The sequence below is a fragment of the Arachis ipaensis genome, chromosome B04 (genome assembly GCF_000816755.2).
Source record: "Arachis ipaensis cultivar K30076 chromosome B04, Araip1.1, whole genome shotgun sequence".
Lineage (NCBI taxonomy): Eukaryota > Viridiplantae > Streptophyta > Magnoliopsida > Fabales > Fabaceae > Arachis > Arachis ipaensis.
In genome coordinates this window covers 71,846,533-71,854,752 of record NC_029788.2, presented here as the reverse complement: position 1 = coordinate 71,854,752, position 8,220 = coordinate 71,846,533, and the positions used below count along the sequence as shown (strand labels likewise).

General features: G+C 33.8%; 1 long non-coding RNA gene and 2 pseudogenes across 1 annotated transcript; all 3 read left to right on the top strand.

Annotated features, from left to right (window-relative positions):
* LOC107636555 lies at positions 2,893 to 3,855 on the top strand (annotated as a pseudogene).
* LOC110271513 lies at positions 4,101 to 4,780 on the top strand (annotated as a pseudogene).
* LOC110270667 lies at positions 4,888 to 5,817 on the top strand. The gene is made up of 3 exons (XR_002360309.1): positions 4,888 to 5,359; positions 5,563 to 5,627; positions 5,749 to 5,817. It is a non-coding gene; the product is annotated as an uncharacterized LOC110270667 (long non-coding RNA).

The window sequence follows — 8,220 nt, the reverse complement described above, 5'->3', positions numbered from 1 at the left end:
TATTTTGAAAAGATTGAATAATTTTTTTATGGTCAATACAATTAAATATTTTTTTTTATATATGTCATTAAATAATTATTTAAAAATTTATCTTCAATACGGTTGCGAAGCCAACTCTTTATGATGTTCATAACAGAAAATTTTTTTTCAACTGATGTAATTATTACAGACAAAACTAAAACTAACTTCAACAGAAAAAACACTAATGGATAAACAATATTTTTTCAAGTCTCAACCAATTTTTGAGAAAGAGCATCGATCAATCCCATTTAAGTTTGAGAATTGATTATCAGAACAGACATCTAATATGAAGTTTTCAAGTTGACTATCAAGTGCTAAAAGTTGAGTAGAAGAAAATATGAAGTTTTCAAGTTGACTATCAAGTGCTAAAAGTTGAATAGAAGAAAATTCTAATGGATAGAATTGAGCTAACTGGATCAACTTCTCCTTATCAAACGCAAGAAATGAGTGCTAGGATTCAGGCAAACTATACAAAGAAGCAATTGAGTATTCACTTATGTAAAACGATTGTTGAGTTCCTGAAATTTTCTGCTAACTACTTGATAGAATATCTCAACTTAAAAATGATGCAAATTTGAGATCATTTGAGTTTTGCGTCTTGATCTTTCTTAGTGACATAAATATATCATCTATTTTTGGAACTATAATATTATGTTTGCCACAAAACAATGAGACTTCGTCAAGTAAAAGAGACCAACCATCATCTCTTATAGTTTGCAACCATTGCTTAGACACTTTCAATGTCATAGCATTTACAATGTCTTGATCATTCCTTTGTAACACTTGAGATAATTCATTAGTAACTCTCAAGATATTTTTCATCAAGTGCAAGTTGAAAATGAATTCAAAGGATTGAATGACATTCAATAAATGATATGCTTCAACTCTTTGTTCTAAATTATTTCCATCTTACTTAACATATTTAAGAACATTAACCACGGAAGGAAACAAAAAATTAATCTATGTATAGTTTTATAGTGTGAACCTAATCTAGTGTCTCCAACTCTTTTCAAAACTATTTCTTGATTCAAACCACATCCACTAGAAATTTTTTCACTTTGTAATGCTTCAATTGTCTTAGTCATCTGACTATCACGAAGCATATCTCTTCGTTTACACGAAACTCCAACAACATTGCACAAATTGATTAACAAATTAAAAAGTAAAGCAATTTTAACTTGTTTTTTTGCAACCGTTAAAAGATCTAACTGAAGTTTGTGGGTAAAGCAATGTACATAAAAAGCATAAGAATTTTCTTTCAATATCAAAATTTTTAAACCATTAATTTCTCCTTGCATATTACTTGCACCATCATATCCTTGAGCACGTATTCTTGATAAACTTAAATTATATGTTTCTAATAACGACTCCAATACTAATTTTAGAGATAAAGTATTAGTATTAGAAACATGAACAAGACCAAAACAATGCTCCCTAACTTGCCCTTCTCTATTCACATACCTTAAACAACTCACATTTGCTTCTTAATAAAAATGTGGCAGACTTCATCAACCAAAACAGCAAACAATTCATCCCCAAGATCATTGACAATAACTTTTGTCATTTCACTTGCAGCAGCTTTTACAATGTCTTTTTGAATTGATGGTGCTCTTAGTTTAAAATTTTCACGAGCATTTTTTAAAGCATGATCAATCTCTTCATTATATTCAGCAAGAAAGTTTAGAAGTTTCAAAAAATTTTTTTGATTAACAGAATCATCTATCTCATAATTACCACGAAAGGCCAATCCTTATCGTAAAAGAAACCTAATAAAATCAATTATGGCTGTGAAGTAAATTTGATAATTATTCTTTTTAACTTGCTCAGATTATTTTTCAATAGCAGCACTTATATGTTGTTTTGACTTCATAAGTGCTTCACATTTTCTACATAAATTGAAAAGTTCAGTTTAAAAATTATAAATACAAAATTGATCAATTAACAAAATTAATTTCCATCAAGCAACAGTAGCAAGCCAACAACTAATAATATCCCAAAATTCTTAATTCAAAATAATTTAATACACAAAAATAATTAACAAACAAATTAATGAAACTAAATTATCAATTACATCATCAAAACAAATTCAATCACAAATTCACAATTACTAAACCAACTATATCAAAATTATCAATTATCAAACAATAAAGCAAATGAGCAATAGACTGAATGAAGCAACTAACTAACTGAGCAAGGAAGCAACTAAGCAAGCAAATATCGATTCCGGTGAATCATGAATGTACTGTCCATATGAACTATATCACTACTAGAAAACTAGTTATTACAGACGGATATTTTCGATAGATTTTATCCCACAAAAATACAGACAGATTTTGCGAGGGATCTTTTGTTGGAAACATAGAAAAATGAATTAGCATAAATTACAGATGGAAAAAAGAATCCGTCAATAATTCTGTCAAAAAAATTAATTTTTTTTCGTAGGATATAGTTACCGATGGAAAATCCTTCTGTAATTAAATAAAAAAATACACTGCATTTTATTAAATTATTACAGATAGAAAATCTGTCTGTAATTTAAAATATTCCATCAGAAATATTAAAATAAAAATTTGGAGATCACGTTCTCCTCTTCATTTCACACCACACCTCTGTGCCTCCACATTCATCCCCTCTAAATGCTCCATCGGCGGCGTTATCAGCCTTGCACCACGGTCGCACCGAACCTCCATTGCACTCAACTTTCATCGGCCTTACTCGCATTCCTGGTTCTTCTTCATCGCACCCCTTCCGTCGGCCTTTCTCGCATCGCTCCCTTCGAACCCTAATGTGCATTTCTCTCTTCGATCTCGCCATTAGTGCTTGCTCTTTTTCGTGTGTTGCTGCGTTTCTCTCTTCGATCTTGCCTTAGCTATGCAGGTAACCCTAATCTCCTTTATCTTTCATCGCTGTTTTCTTTCTTTCAATTTCATTGCTAACTCTAATTATATTCCTCAACTGTGCGAAATCAATGCCAATATGTTTGTAATTAATTAATTTGGCAATGATCTACAAGAGATCATGGTTAGAGTTATGATTCAAATAAAACACTCACTCACTATGAAAAGAGCCCAAGTAAAGGACAAACTGTGTTGTTTGTTGGAGACCTTTCTTATGCGGATAATTACCCTAATCACGATAACGTTAGATGGGACACTTGGGGAAGGTTTGTAGAAAGGAGTACTGCTTATCAACCATGGATTTGGGTTGTAGGGAACCATGAAATTGATTTTTTTTCCAGAAATCGTAAGGCTTCTCTCGTAATAATTGTTTTAATTTGGTTTTGAGAAGTTTAGAAACTTAGTGTGATTCATCATCGTCGTCGGTTTTTGACACTAGTGAATGATATTTTGCAGGGTAAAAGTGTACCTTTCAAGCCATATTGCCATCACTATCATGTTCCTTATATAGCGTCACAGAGTACCGCACCCTTCTGGTATTCTGTCAAGAGAGCCTCGGCACACATCATTGTCTTGGCCTCATATTCAGCATATGGTATTCACAAATACATATTTTTTGACCTGTTGTTATGATTTGTTTGTAAACATCTTGAATTAAATGTATAAGCTTCAATTTTTGTTTCCAGGGAAATATACACCATAATACAAATGGCTTGAACAGCAGCTACCAAAAGTTAACAGGATAGAGACTCCATGGTTGATTGTGCTTATGCATTCGCCTTGGTATAATAGCTACAACTATCACTATATAGAAGGTGAATCAATGAGAGTAATGTATGAACCCTGATTTATGAAGTACAAGGTTGATGTTATGTTTGCAGGGCATGTTCATGCTTATGAACGATCCGTAAGTGCTAATAAACACTTCCTCTTTTGAAATTTTTGCATTACTCATTAGGCCTGCCTTCAAAATAGAAAGATAACAATGCAACTAAATGTGTAACAAAGCCTCAAACAGTGCACTTCAATGAGCTTTCTTTATTTTGTGTTCTTATAAACTTGTTTGTGAAATCAAGGTTTCTGAATGCATTAACTAGTTTCATTTTGGTTGAATTTTTTGGGGTTTAGATTTTTATTGAAAATCACAGTGTCTCAGCAATTGAAAACTAGTGTCCATGTTAACTTGGTCTTCTATATAGCACTGAGAATCAAGATGCTATAGATGCCGCAATTGTTGGTATGCTTGCTGATCCAAAGGAGGTAAATATATTCCTAAATTGATTTTTCAATATAAGAAATTAAAAGGGAAAAAATATATGTTGAATTTAAAGGTAAGAATTTCTAAATCTTAATGTAAATTTTGCAGGCAAGAGCTGGAATCAGGGAGGTCTATTTTTTCCCTTTCAATTCTGTAGACAAGAGGACTGCTCTAACTTACATTGATTCTGATGAAAATTGGCATAGACCCAGCAAAAGTGCTCCTGAGTAGGTAAAAATATTCTGCTATTGGCACCAGCTGGATTATGTTTGTGCAGGGGACTTATCAATGTTCTTTTCTCCCGGTTTAGATATTGAACTTCTGCAACTGCAATGAGGATGTGAGGAGAAATGATCATGCAACTATTGATAAGTTTGTCGAGCATAGGCTCTGATCTTTGGGGGTTGCTAGACAGGTTTGACAAAAAAGGATATTAACATTTATAGTTTACAACTTGGTTGAATGAGTTTTTATTCATAATTGTTGCTTGAATATCTTTATATAACAGGAAGTACTTGAGAAATCAAAAGATGCTCCTAGTGTACCATGGCAGATATTTAATCGCTTGCTATTGCCAAGGAAACTAGAAGAAGGCTTGGCATAGGAACAAACATGGCAGATATTTAATCGCTTCACTCTTCTTTTTCTTTTCTGATATTTTAGTGTTCTAATATTGCAGAATTGATTCACATAATATTTCATCTTAGCTTTCTAATCCTCCTTCTCCTCCTAAGCTTCTTCCACTTCTCTTCTCATATAATCTCTTCATTTCAATAAAAACCAAAACTACTACTTGTCTCTTTGCCTCACTGCCAAAATCACCACTACCTTAAGCTTAGTGTGAAACCAAATCACTTTTATTCATTCATATACATCGAGAGAGAGAGAGAGAGAGAGAGAGAGAGAGAGAGAGAGAGAGAGAGAGAGAGAGAGAGAGAAGAAGAAGAAGAATACTATATATTCAGCAAACTTTTCCCTTTTCTTTTCCCCTTTCTTTTCACCGGGATTTCAGATACCATTTTCCTCAATATCAACTATCAAGTATCAACTCTATTACTGCACTTGACTTCTTTGATTATCAAGCATTTTGATTATTATTATTAGTTTTTTCTCCGGTTTTTTTGTTGTAGTGCGGCAGTGATTACAGCATATTTGATGAGAACGAAAAATCTCTCTCTCGAAGGTGTGATACTTCCCTTTTTAGAATGCTCAACTTTAATTACAAGTTATTTTGAAAGCTTCTATTTTTGCGACTGTGAATATCATCATCAGTATCTATATAAATATGAATGTCTTCTCTAATTTGGGCTTATTTTCTGAAAGTGGAACCATTGAAATATTGGCATTTCTCAATCTTATATGATGTTATCTTTTACCCCCCTGCAGATTTCCTTGAATCATTAAGGAAGAGCTATGAATTTGTTTGTCCCAATGATGGCTTTCTTGAGCAGGTGTAATATGAATGGGGTCAACTTTGTATGACTTGCTGATATCTTAGTCTTCTGTAACTTATTTTATCTACCAATTAGAACTACTGTATTATTTATTTTTATTTATTTTCTCCTGCTTTAGTTGAGAATGTTCGAGGAGATGGGCTTCAAGGTTGATCACTCCAGTCCTATATATAAGCGCTTTCATCTGTAAATACTTGGTATGGAACTATGGATCCATCTCTGATAAACCCATATTTCATGAGTTCTTTTGTGCTTAAATTGAGTGATTTATACAATCCTTCACCTGCTTATTCACATTAATTGCATGGTTTTACTTTCCCCTCCTTATTATGTCATATTGTGAAAAATATTATTTTAATTACCTTTATTTCCATTCGATGCCGTGATCAGTGTGTTGAGTAGTTTCAGATTTTCTAAGGCAGAATGACTTAAAGGATGGAAAAGGAAACATACTAAAATGGAAGGAGAAAGCAAAACGGAGCTTTAAGGAAACTGATATCCATGCAATCGCATGGATGACGCGATCGCGTGCCAAGCACGAATCAGCAGCGACGCGGCCGCATGACTAATGCGACCGCGCGCCTTAAGCAGAACGCACATGACGCGGTCGCATGACTGACGCGATCGCATGGCAAGGAAAAGCTCCTAATGACGCGACCGCGTGACCCACGCGGACGCGTGACAGAGGCCACGTATCAGAATTTACAGAATACACCCCCAGCGAATTTTGAAGCCCTTTTTAGCCCAGATCCAAGTACAGACAGCATAGACCAGAGGTTATAAAGTTTGGGAATGCATCCATTCAAAGGGAGCTCGCATATTTTACTTTTCAATGATTTAGATTTAGTTGAGAGGGAGATCTTCTCTCTCTTTGTTTTAGGATTTAGGATTTCTTCTTGTTTTAAGAGTGACTCTCAATCCAGGTTTTACGTTTCTTTATTTTAGCTTTCTTTTACTTTTATTTATTCCAGCACTTGAATTAATCAGTGAATTTATGAATTTCTCCCGTGTTACAGACTGTTATTTGAATTAATAATAATTGAGGTATTTTCAGTTTATGATTGTTCTCTTTGATTTAAGTTACCATTGCTTCCCATCTAAGAATATTTTTATTATTCCAGCAATTTTACTTTTTCCCCTTTTGGTCCTGGTTAAGAATTAAGTAACTCAACAGTTATTAAACTCAACATAATTGATAATCGTTATCTTGCTAATTGAGCTGAACTTAAGTAATCCCAACCTTTTCTTAGGAAATAAATAGGATTCAAAGGTCAATTTAATTAGTCCCCTGACTTTCCTTTGCCCTAGTAAAGGTTGACCAAGTGGAGTTTAGATTCAACTTTCATTATAGTTGAGAGAGATAACTATGTTGGACCTCCAACTTTTCTTACCTTGCCAAAAGTCTGCCTTACAGTATTTATTTATTTTAATTGCCATTTATTTTACTTGTCATTTAAATTACTTGCTTCTCATCTTCTAAACCCCGATTACAACCTTTATAGCCAATAATAAGAACATACTTCCTCGCAGTTCCTTGAGAAGACGACCCGAGGTTTGAATACTCGGTTAACAATTTCTAAAGGGGTTTGTTACTTGTGACACCCAAAACGTTTGTACGAAGGGATTTTTGTCGGTTTAGAGACTATATCTACAACGCAACTGTTTCTATTAATCTCTTTACTGGTAGAAATCTCTAACGTCAATCTCCTTATTATATTTTTCTGGTAACTCGCATTCTTGCTAATGTCCCAAGGTTGCATAGAGAATAAATACAAGTACTATTTGTTTAGAATTTTGGTTCTACTTGTATGCATATAATCGATTAATCTACTATACTATGAACACTGAAGTTCTCAACCCTTAATTGATCTCAACCCTTAACACTTGAAGAGTTTGATATTCCAACAACAACAAAATTAGCAACAGTAACAAGTAGTAGTAGTGGAAGAAAACATGTGTAATTTGACTTCAGCTTCAAACAAAGGTAATAATAGTGTTTCCTTAGGTACAGGAACTAAAATTGGAACCTTCATGACTCCACCACCAATATCATCTGACACTTCTACACAGCCACCATCAAAGAAAAAGAGAAACCTTCCAGGTAACCCAGGTTCCGTTCTTCTTCTTTAGCTTCATTTTTCTTTTTTTCTTCTTGAGAGTTATGTAATTAAAGATGTTTTTCCTTCTAATTGGTTCAAATCCAGATGCTGAGGTAATAGCTTTATCTCCAAAATCCCTTTTAGCAACAAACAGATTCATGTTTGAGATATGCAACAAAGGGTTCCAGAGAGAGCGAAACCTACAACTCCACAGAAAAGGCCACAACCAACTAGTTCTCCTGGAATTTTCCTTATATGGTTACTTTCCCACACTTAAAAATTACACCGTCCTCGGTGCATGCAGAGATGTACAAGTGAACGGGTAGCTCCAACTGATATTTTTTCTCCAAAGATTATGCAGATGGACTTGTCTGTCACCCATGTAAACGTTTTCTGTTTTTCTTCCTCGGTGGCCATCCTGAAAGAAGAGGAAAAAGAAGAAAAGTAACCCAAAAATAAAGATAGGAAACAATTTAAAATATGGTTGGGTT